Source organism: Schistocerca americana, chromosome 5, assembly GCF_021461395.2.
Source record: "Schistocerca americana isolate TAMUIC-IGC-003095 chromosome 5, iqSchAmer2.1, whole genome shotgun sequence".
NCBI classification, from domain to species: Eukaryota; Metazoa; Arthropoda; class Insecta; order Orthoptera; family Acrididae; genus Schistocerca; species Schistocerca americana.
The window spans coordinates 771,095,430-771,108,746 of record NC_060123.1 but is presented as its reverse complement, the minus strand read 5'-3'; positions in this window follow the sequence as shown (position 1 = coordinate 771,108,746).

The window sequence follows — 13,317 nt, the reverse complement described above, 5'->3', positions numbered from 1 at the left end:
CCCGAGGTAGCAACAGACCCTTGGAGACAAGTCGGCTGGAGGCCGATGTATTGAATCTCGATGCAATTTGAGTGTTCCATCGGCATTAGGAGGCCCTGAACGTTACAGTTATCTATCATTTTAGCGTCGGATTCGAAAATCTACTAACAGGAGAAGGATCATATGGTGCACGAGACTGCAATATCCCCTTGGATACAAGTCCGCTGGAGGACGATGTATTCAATCGCGACGCAATTTGAGTGCTCCATCGTCTTTAGGAGGCCTTGAACGTTACAATTAACTAGCAGTTTTGCGTCGGATTCGAAAACGTAGAATCACCGGAGAAGGACCATGTGTTGCCCGAGGCAGCGATATCACCTTGGAGACAAGTCGGTTGGAGGACGATGTATTGAATCTCGACGGAATTTGAGTGTTCCATCGTCATTAGGAGGCCCTGAACGTTACAATTAACTATCATTTTTGCGTCGGATTCGAAAATCTAGACTCACAGGAGAACGACCATAAGGTGCCCGAGGCAGCAATAGACCCTTGGAAACAAGTCGGCTGGAGGCCGATGTATTGAATCTCAACGCAATTTGAGTGTTCCATCGTCATTAGGAGGCCTTAAACGTTACAATTAACTATCATTTTTGCGTCGGATTCGATAATCTAAACTCATAGGAGAACGACCATAAGGTGCCCGAGGCAGCAATAGACCCTTGGAGACAAGTCGGCTGGAGGCCGATGTATTGAATCTCGACGCAATTTGAGTGTTCCATCGTCATTAGGAGGCCTTAAACTTTACAATTAACTATCATTTTTTCGTCGGATTCGATAATCTAAAATCACAGGAGAACGCCCAAAGGTTGCCCGAGGCAGCAACAGACCCTTGGAGACAAGTCGGCTGGAGGCCGATGTATTGAATCTCGACGCAATTTGAGTGTTCCATCGGCATTAGGAGGCCCTGAACCATACAATTAACTATCATTTTAACGTCGGATTCGAAAATCTAGACTCACAGGAGAACGACCATATGGTGCCCGAGGCAGCAACAGACCATTGGAGACAAGTGGGCTTGAGGCCGATGTATTGAATCTCGACGCAATTTGAGTGTTCCATCGTCATTATGTCACCCTGAACGTTACAATTAAGTATCATTTTTGCTTCGGATTCGAAAATCTAGACTTACAAGAGAACGACCATAAGGTGCCCGAGGCAGCAATAGACCCTTGGAGACAAGTCGGCTGGAGGCCGATGTATTGAATCTTGACGCAATTTGAGTGTCCCATCGTCATTAGGAGGCCCTAAACGTTACAATTAACTATCATTTTTGCGTCGGATTCGATAATCTAAACTCACAGGAGAACGACCATACGGTGCCCGAGGCAGCAACAGACCCTTGGAGACAAGTCGGCTGGAGGCCGATGTATTGAATCTCGACGCAATTTGAGTGTTCCATTGTCATTAGGAGGACCTAAACGTTACAATTAACTATCATTTTTGCGTCGGATTCGATAATCTAAAGTCACAGGAGAACGACCATATGGTGCCCGAGGCAGCAACAGACCCTTGGAGACAAGTCGGCTGGAGGCCGATGTATTGAATCTCGACGCAATTTGAGTGTTCCATTGTCATTAGGAGGACCTAAACGTTACATTTAACTATCAATTTTGCGTCGGATTCGATAATCTAAAGTCACAGGAGAATGACCATAAGGTGCCTGAGGCAGCAACAGACCCTTGGAGACAAGTCGGCTGGAGGCCGATGTATTGAATCTCGACGCTATTTGAGTGTTCCATCGTCATTACAAGGCCCTGAACGTTACAATTAACTATCATTTGTGCGTCGGATTCGAAAATCTAGACTCACAGGAGAACGACCATAAGGTGCCCGAGGCAGCGATATCCCCTTGGAGACAAGTCGGCTGGAGGCCGATGTATTGAATCTCGACGCAATTTGAGTGTTCCATCGTCATTAGAAGGCCCTGAACCTTACAATTAACTATCATTTTTGCGTCGGATTCGAAAATCTAGACTCACAGGAGAACGACCATAAGGTGCCCGAGGCAGCAACAAACGTTTGGAGACAAGTCGGCTGGAGGACGATGTATTGAATCTCGACGCAATTTGATTGATCCATCGGCATTAGGAGGCCCTGAACGTTACAATTAACTATGAGTTTTGCGTCGGATTCGAAAATCTAGACTCACAGGAGAACGACCATAAGGTGCCCGGGGCAGCAATAGACCCTAGGAGACAAGTCGGCTGGAGGCCGATGTATTGAATCTCCACGCAATTTGAGTGTTCCATCGTCCTTAGGAGGCCCTAAACGTTACAATTAACTATCATTTTTGCGTCGGATTCGAAAATCTAGACTCACAGGAGAACGACCATAAGGTGCCCGAGGCAGCAATAGACCCTTGGAGACAAGTCGGCTGGAGGCCGATGTATTGAATCTCGACGCAATTTGAGTGTTCCATCGGCATTAGGTCGCCCTGAACGTTACAATTAACTATCATTTTTGCGTCGGATTCGATAATCTAAACTCACAGGCGAACGACCATAAGGTGCCCGAAACAGCGACAGACCCTTGGAGACAAGTCGGCTGGAGGCCGATGTATTGAATCTCGACGCAATTTGAGTGTTCCATCGTCATTAGAAAGCCCTGAACGTTACAATTAACTATCATTTTTGCGTCGGATTCGAAAATCTGGACTCACAGGAGAACGACCATAAGGTGCCCGAGGCAGGAATAGACCCTTGGAGACAAATCGGCTGGAGGACGATGTATTGAATCTCTACGCAATTTGAGAGGTCCATCGTCATTAGGAGGCCCTGAACGTTACAAATATCAATCAGTTTTTCGTCGGATTCGAAAATCTAGACTCACAGCAGATGGACCATTTGGTGCCCGAGGCAGCAATATCCCCTTGGAAACAAATCGGCTGGAGGACGATGTATTGAATCTCGACGCAATTTGAGTGTTCCATCGTCATTAGAAGGCCCTGAACCTTACAATTAACTATCATTTTTGCGTCGGATTCGAAAATCTAGACTCACAGGAGGACGACCATAAGGTGCCCGAGGCAGCAACAGACGTTTGGAGACAAGTCGGCTGGAGGACGATGTATTGAATCTCGACGCAATTTGATTGATCCATCGGCATTAGGAGGCCCTGAACGTTACAATTAACTATGAGTTTTGCGTCGGATTCGAAAATCTAGACTCACAGGAGAACGACCATAAGGTGCCCGGGGCAGCAATAGACCCTTGGAGACAAGTCGGCTGGAGGCCGATGTATTGAATCTCCACGCAATTTGAGTGTTCCATCGTCATTAGGAGGCCCTAAACGTAAAAATTAACTATCATTTTTGCGTCGGATTCGAAAATCTAGACTCACAGGAGAACGACCATAAGGTGCCCGAGGCAGCAATAGACCCTTGGAGACAAGTCAGCTGGAGGACGACGTATTGAATCTCGACGCAATTTCAGTGTTCCATCGGCATTAGGAGGCCCTGAACCATACAATTAACTATCATTTTTGCGTCGGATTCGAAAATCTAGACTCACAGGAGAACGACCATAAGGTGCCCGAGGCAGCAATAGACCCTTGGAGACAAGTCGGCTGGAGGACGATGTATTGAATCTCGACGCAATTTGAGTGTCCCATCGTCATTACAAGGCCCTGAACGTTACAATTAACTATAATTTTTGCGTCGGATTCGAAAATCTAGACTCACAGGAGAACGGCCATAAGGTGCCCGAGGCAGCAACAGACCCTTGGAGACAAGTCGGCTGGAGTCCGATGTATTGAATCTCGACGCAATTTGAGTGTGCCATCGTTATTAGAAGGCCCTGAACGTTACAATTAAGTACCATTTTAGCGTCGGATTCGATAATCTAAACTCACAGGAGAACGACCATAAGGTGCCCGAGGTAGCAATAGACCCTTGGAGACAAGTCGGCTGGAGGCCGATGTATTGAATCTCGACGCAATTTGAGTGTTCCATCGGCATTAGGTCGCCCTGAACGTTACAATTAACTATCATTTTTGCGTCGGATTCGATAATCTTATCTCACAGGCGAACGACCATAAGGTGGCCGAGGCAGCGACAGACCCTTGGATACAAGTCGGCTGGAGGCCGATGTATTGAATCTCGACGCAATTTGAGTGATCCATCGTCATTAGAAAGCCCTGAACGTTACAATTAACTATCATTTTTGCGTCGGATTCGAAAATCTAGACTCACAGGAGAACGACCATAAGGTGCCCGAGGCAGCAATAGACCCTTGGAGACAAGTCGGCTGGAGGACGATGTATTGAATCTCTACGCAATTTGAGAGCTCCATCGTCATTAGGAGGCCCTGAACGTTACAAATAACAATCATTTTATCGTCGGAATCGAAAATCAGGACTCACAGGAGAACGACCATATGGTGCCCGAGGCAGCAACAGACCCTTGGAGACAAGTCGGCTTGAGGCCGATGTATTTAATCTCGACGCAATTTGAGTGTTCCATCGGCATTAGGAGGCCCTGAACGTTACAGTTAACTATCATTTTAGCGTCGGATTCGAAAATCTACTAACAGGAGAAGGATCATATGGTGCACGAGACTGCAATATCCCCTTGGATACAAGTCCGCTGGAGGACGATGTATTGAATCGCGACGCAATTTGAGTGTTCCATCGCCAATAGGAGGCCCTGAACGTTACAATTAACTATGAGTTTTGCTTCGGATTCGAAAACGTAGAATCACCGGAGACGGACCATGTGGTGCCCGAGGCAGCGATATCCCCTTGGAGACAAGTCGGCTGGAGGCTGATATATTTTATCTCGACGCAATTTGAGTGTTCCATCGTCATTAGGAGGCCCTGAACGTTACAATTAACTATCATTTTATCGTCGGATTCGAAAATCTAGACTCACAGGAGAACGACCATAAGGTGCCCGAGGTAGCAACAGACCCTTGGAGACAAGTCGGCTGGAGGCCGATGTATTGAATCTCGATGCAATTTGAGTGTTCCATCGGCATTAGGAGGCCCTGAACGTTACAGTTATCTATCATTTTAGCGTCGGATTCGAAAATCTACTAACAGGAGAAGGATCATATGGTGCACGAGACTGCAATATCCCCTTGGATACAAGTCCGCTGGAGGACGATGTATTCAATCGCGACGCAATTTGAGTGCTCCATCGTCTTTAGGAGGCCCTGAACGTTACAATTAACTAGCAGTTTTGCGTCGGATTCGAAAACGTAGAATCACCGGAGAAGGACCATGTGTTGCCCGAGGCAGCGATATCACCTTGGAGACAAGTCGGTTGGAGGACGATGTATTGAATCTCGACGGAATTTGAGTGTTCCATCGTCATTAGAAGGCCCTGAACGTTACAATTAACTATCATTTTTGCGTCGGATTCGAAAATCTAGACTCACAGGAGAACGACCATAAGGTGCCCGAGGCAGCAATAGACCCTTGGAAACAAGTCGGCTGGAGGCCGATGTATTGAATCTCAACGCAATTTGAGTGTTCCATCGTCATTAGGAGGCCTTAAACGTTACAATTAACTATCATTTTTGCGTCGGATTCGATAATCTAAACTCATAGGAGAACGACCATAAGGTGCCCGAGGCAGCAATAGACCCTTGGAGACAAGTCGGCTGGAGGCCGATGTATTGAATCTCGACGCAATTTGAGTGTTCCATCGTCATTAGGAGGCCTTAAACTTTACAATTAACTATCATTTTTTCGTCGGATTCGATAATCTAAAATCACAGGAGAACGCCCAAAGGTTGCCCGAGGCAGCAACAGACCCTTGGAGACAAGTCGGCTGGAGGCCGATGTATTGAATCTCGACGCAATTTGAGTGTTCCATCGTCATTATGTCACCCTGAACGTTACAATTAAGTATCATTTTTGCTTCGGATTCGAAAATCTAGACTTACAAGAGAACGACCATAAGGTGCCCGAGGCAGCAATAGACCCTTGGAGACAAGTCGGCTGGAGGCCGATGTATTGAATCTTGACGCAATTTGAGTGTCCCATCGTCATTAGGAGGCCCTAAACGTTACAATTAACTATCATTTTTGCGTCGGATTCGATAATCTAAACTCACAGGAGAACGACCATACGGTGCCCGAGGCAGCAACAGACCCTTGGAGACAAGTCGGCTGGAGGCCGATGTATTGAATCTCGACGCAATTTGAGTGTTCCATTGTCATTAGGAGGACCTAAACGTTACAATTAACTATCATTTTTGCGTCGGATTCGATAATCTAAAGTCACAGGAGAACGACCATATGGTGCCCGAGGCAGCAACAGACCCTTGGAGACAAGTCGGCTGGAGGCCGATGTATTGAATCTCGACGCAATTTGAGTGTTCCATTGTCATTAGGAGGACCTAAACGTTACATTTAACTATCAATTTTGCGTCGGATTCGATAATCTAAAGTCACAGGAGAATGACCATAAGGTGCCTGAGGCAGCAACAGACCCTTGGAGACAAGTCGGCTGGAGGCCGATGTATTGAATCTCGACGCAATTTGAGTGTTCCATCGTCATTACAAGGCCCTGAACGTTACAATTAACTATCATTTGTGCGTCGGATTCGAAAATCTAGACTCACAGGAGAACGACCATAAGGTGCCCGAGGCAGCGATATCCCCTTGGAGACAAGTCGGCTGGAGGCCGATGTATTGAATCTCGACGCAATTTGAGTGTTCCATCGTCATTAGAAGGCCCTGAACCTTACAATTAACTATCATTTTTGCGTCGGATTCGAAAATCTAGACTCACAGGAGAACGACCATAAGGTGCCCGAGGCAGCAACAAACGTTTGGAGACAAGTCGGCTGGAGGACGATGTATTGAATCTCGACGCAATTTGATTGATCCATCGGCATTAGGAGGCCCTGAACGTTACAATTAACTATGAGTTTTGCGTCGGATTCGAAAATCTAGACTCACAGGAGAACGACCATAAGGTGCCCGGGGCAGCAATAGACCCTAGGAGACAAGTCGGCTGGAGGCCGATGTATTGAATCTCCACGCAATTTGAGTGTTCCATCGTCCTTAGGAGGCCCTAAACGTTACAATTAACTATCATTTTTGCGTCGGATTCGAAAATCTAGACTCACAGGAGAACGACCATAAGGTGCCCGAGGCAGCAATAGACCCTTGGAGACAAGTCGGCTGGAGGCCGATGTATTGAATCTCGACGCAATTTGAGTGTTCCATCGGCATTAGGTCGCCCTGAACGTTACAATTAACTATCATTTTTGCGTCGGATTCGATAATCTAAACTCACAGGCGAACGACCATAAGGTGCCCGAAACAGCGACAGACCCTTGGAGACAAGTCGGCTGGAGGCCGATGTATTGAATCTCGACGCAATTTGAGTGTTCCATCGTCATTAGAAAGCCCTGAACGTTACAATTAACTATCATTTTTGCGTCGGATTCGAAAATCTGGACTCACAGGAGAACGACCATAAGGTGCCCGAGGCAGGAATAGACCCTTGGAGACAAATCGGCTGGAGGACGATGTATTGAATCTCTACGCAATTTGAGAGGTCCATCGTCATTAGGAGGCCCTGAACGTTACAAATATCAATCAGTTTTTCGTCGGATTCGAAAATCTAGACTCACAGCAGATGGACCATTTGGTGCCCGAGGCAGCAATATCCCCTTGGAAACAAATCGGCTGGAGGACGATGTATTGAATCTCGACGCAATTTGAGTCTTCTATCGTCATTAGGAGGCCCTGAACGTTACTATTCACTATCATTTTTGCGTCGGATTCGAAAATCTAGACTCACAGGAGAACGACCATTAGGTGAACGAGGCAGCATTAGACCCTCGGAGACAAGTCGGCTGGTGGCCGATGTATTGAATCTCGACGCAATTTGCGTGTTCCATCGGCATTAGGAGGCCCTGAACGTTACAATTAACTATCATTTTATCGTCGGATTCGAAAATCTAGACTCACAGGAGAACGACCATATGGTGCCCGAGGCAGCAACAGACCCTTGGAGACAAGTCGGCTTGAGGCCGATGTATTGAATCTCGACGCAATATGAGTGTTCCATCGGCATTAGGAGGCCCTGAACGTTACAGTTAACTATCATTTTAGCGTCGGATTCGAAAATCTACTAACAGGAGAAGGATCATATGGTGCACGAGACTGCAATATCCCCTTGGATACAAGTCCGCTGGAGGACGATGTATTGAATCGCGACGCAATTTGAGTGTTCCATCGCCAATAGGAGGCCCTGAACGTTACAATTAACTGTGAGTTTTGCGTCGGATTCGAAAACGTAGAATCACCGGAGACGGACCATGTGGTGCCCGAGGCAGCGATATCCCCTTGGAGACAAGTCAGCTGGAGGCTGATGTATTTTATCTCGACGCAATTTGAGTGTTCCATCGTCATTAGGAGGCCCTGAACGTTACAATTAACTATCATTTTATCGTCGGATTCGAAAATCTGGACTCACAGGAGAACGACCATAAGGTGCCCGAGGTAGCAACAGACCCTTGGAGACAAGTCGGCTGGAGGCCGATGTATTGAATCTCAACGCAATTTGAGTGTTCCATCGGCATTAGGAGGCCCTGAACGTTACAGTTATTTATCACTTTAGCGTCGGATTCGAAAATCTACTAACAGGAGAAGGATCATATGGTGCACGTGACTGCAATATCCCCTTGGATACAAGTCCGCTGGAGGACGATGTATTCAATCGCGACGCAATTTGAGTGCTCCATCGTCTTTAGGAGGCCCTGAACGTTACAATTAACTAGCAGTTTTGCGTCGGATTCGAAAACGTAGAATCACCGGAGAAGGACCATGTGTTGCCCGAGGCAGCGATATCCCCTTGGAGACAAGTCGGCTGGAGGACGATGTATTGAATCTCGACGGAATTTGAGTGTTCCATCGTCATTAGAAGGCCCTGAACGTTACAATTAACTATCATTTTTGCGTCGGATTCGAAAATCTAGACTCACAGGAGAACGACCATAAGGTGCCCGAGGCAGCAATAGACCCTTGGAGACAAGTCGGCTGGAGGCCGATGTATTGAATCTCAACGCAATTTGAGTGTTCCATCGTCATTAGGAGGCCTTAAACGTTACAATTTACTATCATTTTTGCGTCGGATTCGATAATCTAAACTCATAGGAGAACGACCATAAGGTGCCCGAGGCAGCAATTGACCCTTGGAGACAAGTCGGCTGGAGGCCGATGTATTGAAGCTCGACGCAATTTGAGTGTTCCATCGTCATTAGGAGGCCTTAAACGTTACAATTAACTGTCATTTTTTCGTCGGATTCGATAATCTAAACTCACAGGAGAACGCCCAAAGGTTGCCCGAGGCAGCAACAGACCCTTGGAGACAAGTCGGCTGGAGGCCGATGTATTGAATCTCGACGCAATTTGAATGTTCCATCGTCATTACAAGGCCCTGAACGTTACAATTAACTATCATTCTTGCGTCGGATTCGAAAATCTAGACTCACAGGAGAACGACCATAAGGTGCCCGAGGCAGCAATAGACCCTTGGAGACAAGTCGGCTGGAGGCTGATGTATTGAATCTCGACGCAATTTGAGTGTTCCATCGTCATTAGACGGCCCTGAACGTTACAATTAACTACTATTTTAGCGTCGGATTCGATAATCTAAACTCACAGGAGAACGACCATAAGGTGCCCGAGGTAGCAATAGCACCTTGGAGACAAGTTGGCTGGTGGCCGATGTATTGAATCTCGACGCAATTTGAGTGTTCCATCGGCATTAGGTCGCCCTGAACGTTACAATTAACTATCATTTTTGCGTCTTATTCGAAAATCTAGACTCACAGGAGAACGACCATAAGGTGCCCGAGGCAGCAATAGACCCTTGGAGACAAGTCGGCTTGAGGACGATGTATTGAATCTCTTCGCAATTTGAGAGTTCCATCGTCATTAGGAGGCTCAGAACGTTACAAATAACAATCAGTTTTTCGTCGGATTCGAAAATCTAGACTCACAGCAGACGGACCATTTGGTGCCCGAGGCAGCAATATGCCCTTGGAGACAAATCGGCTGGAGGACGATGTATTGAATCTCGACGCAATTTGAGTGTTCCATCGGTATTAGGAGGCCCTGAACGTTACAATTAACTATCATTTTATCGTAGGATTCGAAAATCTAGACTCACAGGAGAACGACCATAAGGTGCCCGAGGTAGCAACAGACCCTTGGAGACAAGTCGGCTGGAGGCCGATGTATTGAATCTCGACGCAATTTGAGTGTTCCATCGTCATTACAAGGCCCTGAACGTTACAATTAACTATCATTTTTGCGTCGGTTTCGAAAATCTAGACTCACAGGAGAACGACCATAAGGTGCCCGAGGCAGCGATATCCCCTTGGAGACAAGTCGGCTGGAGGCCGATGTATTGAATCTCGACGCAATTTGAGTGTTCCATCGTCATTAAGAGGCCCTGAACGTTACAATTAACTATCATTTTATCGTCGGATTCGAAAATCTAGACTCACAGGAGAACGACCATAAGGTGCCCGAGGTAGCAACAGACCCTTGGAGACAAGTCGGCTGGAGGCCGATGTATTGAATCTCGACGCAATTTGAGTGTTCCATCGGCATTAGGAGGCCCTGAACGTTACAGTTAACTATCATTTTAGCGTCGGATTCGAAAGTCTACTAACAGGAGAAGGATCATATGGTGCACGAGACTGCAATATCCCCTTGGATACAAGTCCGCTGGAGGACGATGTATTGAATCGCGACGCAATTTGAGTGCTCCATCGTCTTTAGGAGGCCCTGAACGTTACAATTAACTAGCAGTTTTGCGTCGGATTCGAAAACGTAGAATCACCGGAGAAGGACCATGTGGTGCCCGAGGCAGCGATATCCCCTTGGAGACAAGTCGGCTGGAGGACGATGTATTGTATCTCGACGGAATTTGAGTGTTCCATCGTCATTAGAAGGCCCTGAACGTTACAATTAACTATCATTTTTGCGTCGGATTCGAAAATCTAGACTCACAGGAGAACGACAATAAGGTGCCCGAGGCAGCAATAGACCCTTGGAGACAAGTCGGCTGGAGGCCGATGTATTGAGTCTCGACGCAATTTGAGTGTCCCATCGTCATTAGGAGGCCCTAAACGTTACAATTAACTATCATTTTTGCGTCGGATTCGATAATCTAAACTCACAGGAGAACGACCATAAGGTGCCCGAGGCAGCAACAGACCCTTGGAGACAAGTCGGCTGGAGGCCGATGTATTGAATCTCGACGCAATTTGAGTGTTCCATTGTCATTAGGAGGCACTAAACGTTACAATTAACTATCATTTTTGCGTCGGATTCGATAATCTAAACTCACAGGAGAACGACCATAAGGTGCCCGAGGCAGCAACAGACCCTTGGAGACAAGTCGGCTGGAGGCCGATGTATTGAATCTCGACGCAATTTGAGTGTTCCATCGTCATTAAGAGGCCCTGAACGTTACAATTAACTATCATTTTTGAGTCGGTTTCGAAAATCTAGACTCACAGGAGAACGACCATAAGGTGCCCGAGGCAGCGATATCCCCTTGGAGACAAGTCGGCTGGAGGCCGATGTATTATATCTCGAAGCAATTTGAGTGTTCCATCGTCATTAGAAGGCCCTGAACCTTACAATTAACTATCATTTTTGCGTCGGATTCGATAATCTAAACTCACAGGAGAACGACCATAAGGTGCCCGAGGCAGCAACAGACGTTTGGAGACAAGTCGGCTGGAGGACGATGTATTGAATCTGGACGTAATTTGAATGTTCCATCGGCATTAGGAGGCCCTGAACGTTACAATTAACTATGAGTTTTGCGTCGGATTCGAAAATCTGGACTCACAGGAGAACGACCATAAGGTGCCCGAGGCAGCAATAGACCCTTGGAGAAAAGTCGGCTGGAGGCCGATGTATTGAATCTCGACGCAATTTGAGTGTTCCATCGTCATTAGGAGGCCCTGAACGTTACAATTAACTATCAGTTTCGCGTCGGATTCGAAAATCTAGACTCACAGGAGAACGACCATAAGGTGCCCGAGGCAGCAATAGACCCTTGGAGACAAGTCGGCTGGACGCCGATGCATTGAATCTCGACGCAATTTGAGTGTTCCATCGGCATTACATGGCCCTTAACTTTACAAATAACTATCATTTTTGCGTCGGATTCGAAAATCTAGACTCACAGGAGAACGACCATAAGGTGCCCGAGGCAGCAATAAACCCTTGGAGACAAGTCGGCTGGAAACCGATGTATTGATTCTTGACGCAATTTGAGTGTTCCATCGTCATTAAGAGGCCCTGAACGTTACAATTCACTATCATTTTTGCGTCGGATTCGAAAATCTAGACTTACAAGAGAACGACCATAAGGTGCCCGAGGCAGCATTAGACCCTTGGAGACAAGTCAGCTGGAGGACGATGTATTGAATCTCGACGCAATTTGAGTGTCCCATCGTCATTAGGAGGCCCTAAACTTTACAATTAACTATCTTTATTGCGTCGGATTCGATAATCTAAACTCACAGGACAACGACCGTAAGGTGCCCGAGGCAGCAACAGACCCTTGGAGACAAGTCGGCTGGAGGCCGATGTATTGAATCTCGACGCAATTTGAGTGTTCCATCGAAATTAGGACGCCCTGAACGTTACAATTAACTATCATTTTTGCGTCGGATTCGATAATCTAAACTCACAGGAGAACGACCATAAGGTGCCTGAGGCAGCAACAGACCCTTGGAGACAAGTCGGCTGGAGGCCGATGTATTGAATCTCGACGCAATGTGAGTGTTCCATCGTCATTACAAGCCCCGAACGTTACAATTAACTATCAGTTTCGCGTCGGATTCGAAAATCTAGACTCACAGGAGACGGACCACATGGAGCCCGAGGCAGCAATAGTCCCTTGTAGACAAGTCGGCTGGAGGAAGATGTATTGACTCTCGACGCAATTTGAGTGTTCCATCGTCATTAGGTGGCCCTGAACGTTACAATTAACTATCAATTTTGCGTCGGATTCGATAATCTAAACTCACAGGAGAACGACCATAAGGTGCCCGAGGCAGCAACAGACCCTTGGAGACAAGTCGGCTGGAGGCCGATGTATTGAATCTCGACGCAATTTGAGTGTTCCATCGTCATTAGGAGGCCCTAAACGTTACAATTAACTATCATTTTTGCGTCGGATTCGATAATCTAAACTCACAGGAGAACGACCATAAGGTGCCCGAGGCAGCAACAGACCCTTGGAGACAAGTCGGCTGGTGGCCGATGTATTGAATCTCGACGCAATTTG